Below are 12,115 nucleotides of genomic sequence, written 5' to 3'. Positions count from 1 at the left end.
TGCACTAGTTATGATGAAAATGCCTCCTATAAACATGTCAATTTTTATGGAGTAGACTGGGTTTGCAAGTACACACCAAATAGGGAAGATAGATATTGCAAGAGGCATAAGTACTTAGAAACCAAATCTTTGCAAGAAAGCCTAGATGAGTGTGCTGCAAGATTCAATATTTTTCGTGCCCCTTGTGAACTTTGCAATGAACATGGTCATTTAAATCTCCAATGCTATTTTTTTCATGATCAAGTCGTGTCCAAACATTGTGATAATTTGATTACCCTTGAGAATCATAAAGAGCTTAGCCTTCTTTTGGGTTATGAAGAAATGAAACGTATAACTGAGGGTATTCCAAAGTTTAATCTTGATAGAGTTCTTGATTTTGATATATAGAAAATTTATATGTATTGTGCGGTGAATTGCATTGATAATCCTTATATTGCCAACTACATAAAGAAAAGAAAACAATTAGAAGATGAAGCGAATACTAATGAAAGGGAAGAGACTTCCCAATATCCTCCTATTATTTCTTATGATGAATCAGGCAACGAGGAGGAGCCTCCTATTCAACCAATCTCATTAATAAGGAGCTCCAAAAAGAGGATTGAACCCACACATGATGTGGTGAAGAAGAAGAAAAGAAAAAGGAAGAGAGGTAAAAATGTATCTCTCCCAAATAAAGTTGCTCCTATTACTATTGTGCCTCATGAAAATATAATTGTGGAAGATAATGATACTTCTTATGATCTTGAAAATATTTTTGGCACTTGCTCGGAAGAATATAATAATTGCTCTACTATTGGTGCTATCCATGCTATTAATGATGAGAGTGATTATGCTTATGATACAAAAAGGCCCAAGCTTGGGGAAGATATGTTTGATGAGGATGACATATTTGAGAATATATTTGCTACAACTAATGCTTGTCACAAGCTTGGGGATGCTACGCTTAATGATGATATTTTTAGCCTTCCATGTTTAGATATGCAAAGTGATTATGATGAGAACAAAGTTGCTACTTATGATGATTATTGTGATGAAACTTATGCTATAAAAAGTAGTGATGATTATATTTATAAAACTTGTCATGATTATGATTACCCCTTCTCTGAACATTACTCTTTTAATATGGAAACAATTTATAGTATTCGAGTTTCCTATAATACTCCCACTATTCTGAATGAGAAGAATTTTGCTTATGTGGAGAGTAGTAAATTTTCTATACTTGTAGATCATGAAAAGAATGCTTTAGGTGCTGGTTATATTGTTAAATTCATTCATGATGCTACTGAAAATTATTATGAGGGAGGAACATATGCTTGTAGGAATTGCAATAATATCAAGTTTCCTCTCTATGCGCTTAAAGTTTTGAAGTTATGCTTGTTTTACCTTCCTATGCAAGTTGATTCTTGTTCCCACAAGTTGTTTGCTCACAAAATCCCTATGCATAGGAAGAATGTTAGACTTAAATGTGATAGTCATATTCTTCATGATGCTCTCTTTATATTTCAATTCTTATCTTTTATGTGAGCATCATTGACATCATCATGCCTAGCTAGGGGTGTTAAACGATAGCGCTTGTTGGGAGGCAACCCAATTTTATTTTTGTTCCTTGCTTTTTGTTCCTGTTTAGTAATAAATAATTCATCTAGCCTCTGTTTATATGTGGTTTTATGTGTTTGATTAGTGTTGGTGCCAAGTAGAACCTTTGGGAAGACTTGGGGAAAGTCTTGTTGATCATGCTGTAAAAAACAGAAACTTTAGCGCTCACAAGAATTGTTTCCATTTTTATTTGGAGAGTTCTATTTAGTTAATTCTTTTTGAAGATGATTAATAGATAAATTACTCAGGTCCAGCAATTTATTTGAGAATTTTATGAGTTCCAGAAGTATGCGTTTGATCCAGATTACTACAGACTGTTCTGTTTTTGACAGATTCTGTTTTCTATGTGTTGTTTGCTTATTTTGATGAATCTATGGCTAGTAAAATAGTTTATAAACCATAGAGAAGTTGGAATACAGTAGGTTTAACACCAATATAAATAAACAATGAGTTCATTACAGTACCTTGAAGTGGTGATTTATTTTCTTATACTAACGGAGCTTACGAGTTTTCTGTTAAGTTTTGTGTTGTGAAGTTTTCAAGTTTTGGGTAAAGATTCGATGGACTATGGAACAAGGAGTGGCAAGAGCCTAAGCTTGGGGATGCCCATGGCACCCCCAAGATAATCCAAGGACACCAAAAAGTCAAAGCTTGGGGATGCCCCGGAAGGCATCCCCTCTTTCGTCCACTTCCATCGGTAATTTACTTGGAGCTATATTTTTATTCACCAACATGATATGTGCTTTGCTTGGAGCGTCAATTTATTTTGTTAGGATTTTCTTGCTGTTATTTAGAACAATGTTTTGCATCTTTTATTTCAATAAAAGTGGCATTGATAGCCTCTACTATGCCTATGTTACAAGTATACATGTTGCTGTTTAAAAACAGAAAGCTTACCGCTGTTGCAATAATTCCCTAGAAAAGTCACAATGTGATAAAATGTTGAAACCTTTTTGATATTAAGCTCTGATAAATTTACTACAGTGGGAATTTTCTTTCATAATTTTTGGAGCTAGGGAAGTATGGATGTTGCAGCATTCTTTACAGACTATCCTGTTTAGGCAGATTGCTGTTATGTTTGCATTGTTTGCATATGTTTGCTTCTTTAATGATTCTATTTGAGGATAGGACTATTAAATATGCAGAGGCATTTAGTATGCAATGTTGAATAATAATTTTAGTGATTTGCTACAGTAGAGTATGATAAGGTTTTGGCAATGGTTTATACTAACTTATCTCACGAGTCCTTGTTGAGTTTTGTGTGGATGAAGCTTTTGGGATTTAGGGAGACCGTGATATGAGAGGAATTAAGGAGAAACAAAAGCTCAAGCTTGGGGATGCCCAAGGCACCCCAAGATAATATTTCAAGAAGTCTCAAGCATCTAAGCTTGGGGATGCCCCGGTTGGCATCCCACCTTTCTTCTTCAACAACTATCGGTTAGTATCGGTTGATCCTAAGTTTTTGCTTCTTCACATGATGTTTGCTATTATTAGATGTCATGTTATTTAGTTTTGCTTGCTGTTTGAATAAAATACCAAGATCTGAAATTATTAAATGTTAGAGAGTCTTCACATAGTTGCATAATTGTTCGACTACTCATTGATCTTCACTTATATCTTTCGGAGTAGTTTGTCATTTGCTCTAGTGCTTCACTTATATCCTTTTAGAGCATGGTGGTAGTTTTATTTTATAGAAATAGATGAACTCTCATGCTTCACTTATATTATTTTGAGAGTCTTAAATAGCATGGTAATGTGCTTAAAAATCCTAATATGCTAGGTATTCAAGAATAATAAAATTCTCTTATGAGTGTGTTGAATACTATGAGAAGTTTGATACTCGATAATTGTTTTGAGATATGGAGATGGTGATATTAGAGTCATGCTAGTTGAGTGGTTATGAATTTGAGAAATACTTGTGTTGAAGTTTGTGATTCCCGTAGCATGCACGTATGGTGAACCGTTATGTGACGAAGTCGGAGCAAGATTTATTTATTGATTGTCTTCCTTATGAGTGGCGGTCGGGGACGAGCGATAGTCTTTTCCTACCAATCTATCCCCCTAGGAGCATGCGCGTAATACTTTACTTTGATAACTTCTAGATTTTTGCAATAAGTATGTGAGTTCTTTATGACTAATGTTGAGTCCATGGATTATACGCACTCTCACCCTTCCACCCTTGCTAGCCTCTCTAGTACCGCGCACCTTTCGCCGGTACCATAAACCCACCATATACCTTCCTCAAAACAGCCACCATACCTACCTATTATGGCATTTCCATAGCCATTCCGAGATATATTGCCATGCAACTTTCCACCATCTAGTTCATCATGACACATTCATCATTGTCATATTGCTTAGCATGATCATGTAGTTGACATAGTATTTGTGGCAAAGCCACCGTTCATAATTCTTTCATACATGTCACTCTTGATTCATTGCATATCCCGGTACACCGCCGGAGGCATTCATATAGATTCATCTTTGTTCTAGTATCGAGTTGTATCATTGAGTTGTAAATAAATAGAAGTGTGATGATCATCATTCAATAGAGCATTGTCTCAAAAAAAGGCCAAATAAAAAAATTAAAAAAATATAAAAGGGACAATGCTACCATTCTTTTACCACACTTGCGCTTCAAAGTAGCACCATGATCTTCATGATAGAGTCTCCTATGTTGTCACTTTTATATACTAGTGGGAATCTTTCATTATAGAACTTGGCTTGTATATTCCAATGATGGGCTTCCTCAAAATGCCCTAGGTCTTCGTGAGCAAGCGAGTTGGATGCACACCCACTAGTTTATTTTGTTGAGCTTTCATATACTTATAGCTCTAGTGCATCCGTTGCATGGCAATCCCTACTCACTCACATTGATATCTATTGATGGGCATCTCCATAGCCCGTTGATACGCCTAGTTGATGTGAGAATATCTTCTCCCTCTTTGTCTTCTCCACAACCACCATTCTATTCCACCTATAGTGCTATATCCATGGCTCACGCTTATGTATTGCGTGAAGATTGAAAAAGTTTGAGTACATCAAAAGTATGAAACAATTGCTTGGCTTGTCATCGGGGTTGTGCATGATTTGAATATTTTGTGTGGTGAAGATGGAGCATAGCCATACTATATGATTTTGTAGGGATGGCTTTCTTTGGCCATGTTATTTTGAGAAGACATAATTGCTTTGTTAGTATGCTTAAAGTATTATTATTTTTATGTCAATATCAACTTTTGTCTTGAATCTTATGGATCTGAATATTCATGCCACAATTAAGATGAATTACATTGAAATTATGCCAACTAGCATTCCACATCAAAAATTATCTTTTTATCATTTACCTACTCGAGGACGAGCAGGAATTAAGCTTGGGGATGCTTGATACGTCTCCAACGTATCTATAATTTTTGATTGCTCCATGCTATATTATCTACTGTTTTGGGCAATATTGGGCTTTATTATCCACTTTTATGGGACTAATCTATTAACCGGAGGCCCAGCTCAGATTTGTTGTTTTATACCTATTTCGGTGTTTTGAAGAAAAGGAATATCAGACGGAGTCGAAACGGAACGAAATCAACTAGAGAAGTTATTTTTGGAACGAAAGCCACCCGATGGACTTGGACCACACGTCAAGGAAGGAAGGAGGAGCTCACGAGGGTAGGGGCGCCCCCCCCTAGGGCGCGCCCCCCTGTCTCGTGGGGCCCTCGTGGCTCCCCTAACGTACCTCCTGCACCCATATATACCTACGTGACCTAAAACTTCCAGAACGCAACATAGATCGGGAGTTCCACCGGTGGCCATCTTCATAATCCCGGTGCTCTCCATGACGAGGAGCGAGTAGTTCTCCCTCGGGGCTGAGGGTATGTACCAGTAGCTATGTGTTTGATCTCTCTCTCTCTCTCTCTCTCTCTCTCTCTCTCTCTCGTGTTCTTGAGATGATACGATCTTGATGTATCGCGAGCTTTGCTATTATATTTGGATCCTATGATGTTTCTTCCCCCCTCTTCTCTCTTGTAATGAATTGAGTTTCCCCTTTGGAGTTATCTTATCGGATTGAGTCTTTAAAGCTTTGAGAACACTTGATGTATGTCTTGTCGTGGATATCTGTGGTGATAATGGGATACCACGTGCCACTTGATGTATGTTAAGGTGATCAACTTGTGGGTTTCGTGACATTCGGAACCTATGCATAGGGGTTGGCACACGTTTTCGTCGTGATTCTCCAGTAGAAACTTTGGGGCACTCTTTGAGGTTCTATGTGTTGGTTGAATAGATGAATCTGAGATTGTGTGATGCATATCGTATAATCATACCCACGGATACTTGAGGTGACATTGGAGTATCTAGGTGACATTAGGGTTTTGGTTGATTTGTATCTTAAGGTGTTATTCTAGTACGAACTCTAGGGCTGTTTGTGACACTTATAGGAATAGCCCAACGGATTGATTGGAAAGAATAACTTTGAGGTGGTTTCGTACCCTACCATAATCTCTTCGTTCGTTCTCCGCTATTAGTTATTTTGGAGTGACTCTTTGTTGCATGTTGAGGGATAGTTTTATGATCCAATTATGATATTATTGTTGAGGGAACTTACACTAGCGAAAGTATGAACCCTAGGCCTTGTTTCCTAGCATTGCAATACCGTTTACGCTCACTTTTATCATTAGTTACCTTGCTGTTTTTATATTTTCAGATTACAAAAACCTATATCTACTATCCATATACCACTTGTATCACCATCTCTTCGCCGAACTAGTGCACCTATACAAATTACCATTGTATTGGGTGTGTTGGGGACACAAGAGACTCTTTGTTATTTGGTTGCAGGGTTGCTTGAGAGAGAGCATCTTCATCCTACGCCTCCTACGGATTGATAAACCTTAGGTCATCCACTTGAGGGAAATTTGCTACTGTCCTACAAACCTCTGCACTTGGAGGCCCAACAACGTCTACAAGAAGAAGGATGTGTATTAGACATCAGCACCCACCTGCCACCGGGGACGCTCGCTCCGCTATTGCCCGCACCAAGTTGGATTTGTGCCTCCTCGTCCCGTCGCTGGAACCAGTGGAAGGGGGTCCGATGCTCTGTGCATGGTGAGGATGTGGACTTGGGTGCGAGGGAAGAAGACACTGCAAGTGAAGAACTACAATGCCACATATAACTAAATCCAGTGACTAGTAGGAAGTAGTCAGTAAAAAAAGAAATTTAAACAAAAAGCCCAGTGCTAATGTATAGCACGTGCCAACCCGAGGATGCAATTGCACTATTTTTTTTAAACATACTTAAAAAAATGAATTTGAACAAAAAGCCCAGTGCTAATGTATAGCACGTGCCAACTCGGGGGATGCAATTGCGCTATTTTCTTACGACTGTGCCCTCATAGGGGATCTTTTCACTGCATTTGTTTTGGTCCGTGCGCACTTATCGGTGCTGAGTCACGGATGGGCTCGGAGGCCATCTTTTCATCCGTGTGCACTTTTGGTGCTGGGTCACAGGTTGGGCTCGGCGGCCTCTTTTATTTGTGCACTTTGGCATCTTTCGCAGCTGACAGCCGTGCATGATCCCCGTGTTGGCGATAAAATGGACAGAATTCAGCCTAATAAACTAGTCGGCCTTTAATTAAACTCCCGATATGGTACTAATTAGTCTGCGCAGCGATTTGCCCGGTGGAATATTCCCGCACCGGGCCACCCGACTGGGCCCGTTCCCCTTCCCTCTCGTCTGCCCCCTGTGGAGCGCCCACCCAAGCTGCTCGATTTCCCCTAAAAAAAACCAAGCTGATCGAGGACAGAGACTCGCATCGTCCCTGAGCTCCTGCTACTCATGGCGGATATAGCACATCTGCGTTGTCTACCTACGTACGTGTCAAACACAAGAGGAGACTCGTTTGTATAAAACCAAGGCAGGTTTGTGCGTGAGTCCGTGACACACGCGCGCGCGGAGAGATGGTTTGTGCTAGGACGGCCAGTGCTCCTCTGCTCGCTGCAGCACTAGTAGCGGCGCTGGCAGTGGCCTGCTCGCTGGTGTCTGGGGCTTATGCGGCGGCAGAGCAGGAGGCCGCCGGCGCCGGCGGGAACGACTTGAGGTTGAGGCAGCCTCCGATCACGCGCGGCCTGTCCTTCGACTTCTACAAGCGGAGCTGCCCCAGGGCCGAGTCCATCGTGCGCGACTTCGTCCGGCAGGCCGTCCGCAAGGACGTTGGCCTCGCCGCCGGCCTCCTCCGCCTCCACTTCCACGACTGCTTCGTCCAGGTACCCTTGCCTCGCCTGCGTTGATTGTTTCCCGAATCCCATCAATCCAGTATTTGGCTCATGCATCGAAATGCAGGACGCGTCGGTGCTCCTGGACGGGTCGGCCACGCAGGCGCCGCCCAACCTCACGCTGCGCCCGTCCGCCTTCAAGGCCATCAACGACATCCGGGACCGGCTGGAGCGCGAGTGCCGCGGCGCCGTCGTGTCCTGCTCCGACATCCTCGCGCGACTCCGTGGTCGCCACGGGCGGGCCGGAGTACCGCGTGCCGCTCGGGCGCCGCGACAGCCCGCGGCTCTCCACGCCGCAGGACGTGCTGTCCGGCCTCCCCGCGCCCACCTCCGCCGTGCCGTTCCTCCTCGACGTGTTCCACAACCACAGCCACGACCTCGACGCCACCGACCTCGTCGCCCTCTCCGGCGGGCACACCGTGGGGCTCGGGCACTGCGCCTCCTTCGAGGGCCGCCTCTTCCCGCGCCCCGACCCCACCATGAGCCCCGACCTCCTCCGCAGGCTGAGGCGAACGTGCCCGGCCAAGGGCACCGACCGCCGCACCGCGCTGGAGTCTGGACGTGCGCACGCCCGACGTGTTCGACAACAAGTACTACGTCAACCTGGTGAACCGGGAGGGGCTCTTCGTATCGGACCAGGACCTCTTCACCAACGACGCCAACCGGCCCATCGTGGAGCGCTTCGCGCGCAGCCAGCGGTACTTCTTCAGCCAGTTCGGCGTGTCCATGGTGAAGATGGGCCAGATCAGGGTGCTCACCGGCGACCAGGGCCAGGTCCGCCGCAACTGCTCCACTCGCAACCCCGGCACCGCCGACGGCCTGCAGTGGTCGTCCCTGGTGCAGACCGTCGTGGACGCCGCTGCGGAGAGCCTCGGTTTCTAGCATTAGAATGTAACTAGTGGAGTAGTAGTACCAGTTAATCATGTCGAAATAAAATACGTAGCGAGCAAGGCAAGGCGTGACGATGAGTCTGTGACTCTGTGTACCACCCAAACGTGTGTTCTGTTCACCAGTTAGTTTAAGTGGGACTGTCTATTCTGCAATCGACTGATTTGTAATTGGTTTTCACTCAAATTTATCAACCAATAAACAGGTGACAGCTGTATGACCTTTTTTTCCCTGGGGAAAACGGGTCGGGCTGTATATGTGACCCGTCAAGCGACTAACAGCAACAAAAAAGGTTGAACCAGTCGCCCCTCTGTCTTTTCCTTTCCTGTACATCAAAAGCACCTGACAGAAAAAAAAATCAACATTAAAACAACTGGCGTCTCTCCATCAACTTGGAGGCCACGAAAAAGGCTTCCCCCACAACTCTTCTACCCCCTTTGACTCTCCATCAACTTGGAGGCCACGAAAAAGGCTTCCCCCATGACTCTTCTACCCCCTTTTCACAGATCTCACCTAATAGGTTGTGGGTGAGGAGATAGAAGGGGAAGGCGATAGAAAGAGACGCCATGGAAGTGGGAAAGGGAGGGGAAGAACATGGCACGGACGCCATGGGAGAGGGGGATGGGAAAGAAGAAGAAACATGGCAGGGGCGCATGGGAGAAAGGCAATTACCTGGAGGGAGAACACACGCAAGCATTTGGGGGTCACAAAAAGATCATCCACAGGTACATGAAAATCTTCACCTCCTCTGTTGCACTCTGCTTTTGGTCACCTCTGTTTTGAAAGACTACATTAGGTCCTGAATAGGAAACAAAGCAGAAAAAGACATGTCACTAATTCGCCAGGGGAACACTGTGGAGAAACAACTCAAGCATGTATGACATAGTCAGAAAATCCCAAACTAATGTACTGAACATTATTGTCACTACATAACACTAGATATATACTGCCATCCTACCAAAATACAACATGAACACTGCCACTGTTAGTTTCAGACAACATTTCAGTGCATACAGAAAGAAGAACACATTTAGGGGACACCAGAAAATTTCAGGAGAACTGCCACTATTGCTAAGAAAAATTGTACAGTAATATAGTTTCCTTTTTCTGAAATTTGTACTGACATTACTTCAAAACTCTTAATTGCAGGTGCAAAGCAATCAAAAAGCAGTGACTGAAGAAGACCTAATGTCAATGCCACAAGAAGAGATCATACTAAATGTGAGTTATAAAATGCCCAGAAATGACAAACAAAAAAACTGGGAAGATCTTTATATGCATTAGAAGTTGATAAATTGAAATGAATTACTGCAGGAATCATTCTCATTTACTGCACTCCTGCAATCGGACATCATATACAAGGTAAGAAAAAAAGAGCAACAAACTGCAAAAAGTTGTAATACCTGAATTTGAAACAGCAAGAGGACAAAACAAAAGCTGTCTTGTGCTTGCAGGTACACTCAGCAGGAGGATCAACAAACATGAATCGCCAAAATAATGGAATCTTCAGCAAACAAGCAGAAATCAGTTACAACTCAATAGAAGGCGCAAGAGTAAGTGAAATTTCTATCTGAAACAAATGTGCAATTTAGGGTATCAAAAGATAAAGAGAATAACAAAGTATATTCTTGACTTACTCAACAGACATGGCAAGAAATGCATGAAGACAATCAGACAGACCAAGAGGCAGCAGCGGGAGCTAATCCTTGGGAGGTGGACCTGTTTGAGAACATCAACATACAGCAGGTGAGCAGAAACTAAAAAAATTGATGTGATCCAAGTATACAATATTGTATATTGGAAAACGTTGGAAAATTACTAAATCTCACTAACAGAGAAAAAAAATGCAGATGAATGATCATCCTGAACCTACACCTACAGCCAGCACTGACAGGGCCCAAAGCAATCAACAAGAAAAGGGAGAAATAGAGGTCTTGCATCAACAACCTGAAAGCAATGCCTTCCTTGGAGAAGATGATCCATTTCTTGATGAAGATGACATTGAAAAGTTCCTCCAAAATGAAGAGGATGCATCATCAGAGGGTAATTTGATGAACATTAGCAGCAGTTTCAAACCACACCTTGGCATGCAGTTCAAAACAAAAGAAGAGGGGCAAGAATACTTCAACTTCTACTCAAAAATAGCTGGGTTCTCAGTGGCTACTGTGGCAGCATCAAGAACAGTGAGCAAGAAAAGGAATAATGAGGTTACAAGAATTACTATGAAATGCAACAAATATGGGAAGACAAAAGAAGTGGACAAGGAATGTGTAGTGCCTATAAAAAAGACTACTGTCATTGCAAAATCTGATTGCAAAGCTGTCATGGTCATAACTGAGAAAGGAGGTGTCTGGGAAATTACAAGACTAGAACTTGAACACAACCATGAGATGATGCCAAACAGTAGATTCTTTAGATCGCACAAATACATGTCAGATGAGGAGAAGTGCCTGATAAGAGTTTTGAAGCATACTAACCTAGAGACAAGAAGGATAGTTGCTGTCCTGGCATACTTGAGAGGAGGCACGGCTAACCTACCCTACACAAAGAAGCAAGTTACAAATTATGCCGGAACAATCAACAGGGACATCACAAACTCTGACATGATGGAAGTAGTGCAAATGTTCAATAAGAAGCAAGCAGAAAATCCTGGGTTTTGCTACTCATTTGAGCTAGATGGAGAGAACAAAGTGAGAAGCTTATTCTGGACAGATGTGAGGTCAAGAATTATGTACGACATTTGTGGTGATTGCATAAGCTTTGACACTACATTCCTAACAAACAAATACAAGCTCCCTTTCGCGCCTTTTGTTGGAATATCACCACATGGAAACACATACTTGTTTGTGTGTGCATTCATTATCAATGAGACAGAAAATACATTCGCTTAGTTGTTTGAACAATTCTTGATGGCCATGGGAGGCAAGCATCCAATATCTATCATCACAGATCAAGACAAAGCTATGCAATAAGCAATAGAAAGAGTTTTCCCTAATACTGTACACAGGAGTTGCTTGTTCCATATAAAAAAGGCAGAGGAAAAGGTAGGACCCTGTTTCCAAGCAAACGAGGGCCTGTATGAGGACTTCCAAGACATAGTGGACAACTCACTGACAGTGGAAGAATTTGAAACACAGTGGACAGAAATGATAGATAAGTATGAAGTTCACCACATAAAATACTTCAGTGACATGTGGGAAAACAGGAAAAAAATTATTCCTGTATATTTCAAGGACAAATTCTTCCCATTCATACAAACAACAGCTAGGAGTGAGGGGACAAATGCCCTATTCAAAAAGGGTGTTGGAGCGAAGTTTGGTGCTACAAGCTTCTTAAGAGAATATGACAGGATAATTGATGTTGT

General features: G+C 42.4%; 1 pseudogene; it reads left to right on the top strand.

Moving 5' to 3' along the window:
* Positions 1 to 7,337: 7,337 nt before the first annotated feature.
* On the top strand, positions 7,338 to 8,909 carry LOC119273597 (annotated as a pseudogene).
* Positions 8,910 to 12,115: the final 3,206 nt, after the last annotated feature.

The sequence above is a fragment of the Triticum dicoccoides genome, chromosome 3A (genome assembly GCF_002162155.2).
Source record: "Triticum dicoccoides isolate Atlit2015 ecotype Zavitan chromosome 3A, WEW_v2.0, whole genome shotgun sequence".
NCBI classification, from domain to species: Eukaryota; Viridiplantae; Streptophyta; class Magnoliopsida; order Poales; family Poaceae; genus Triticum; species Triticum dicoccoides.
This window is presented reverse-complemented; position numbering and strand designations above follow the sequence as displayed.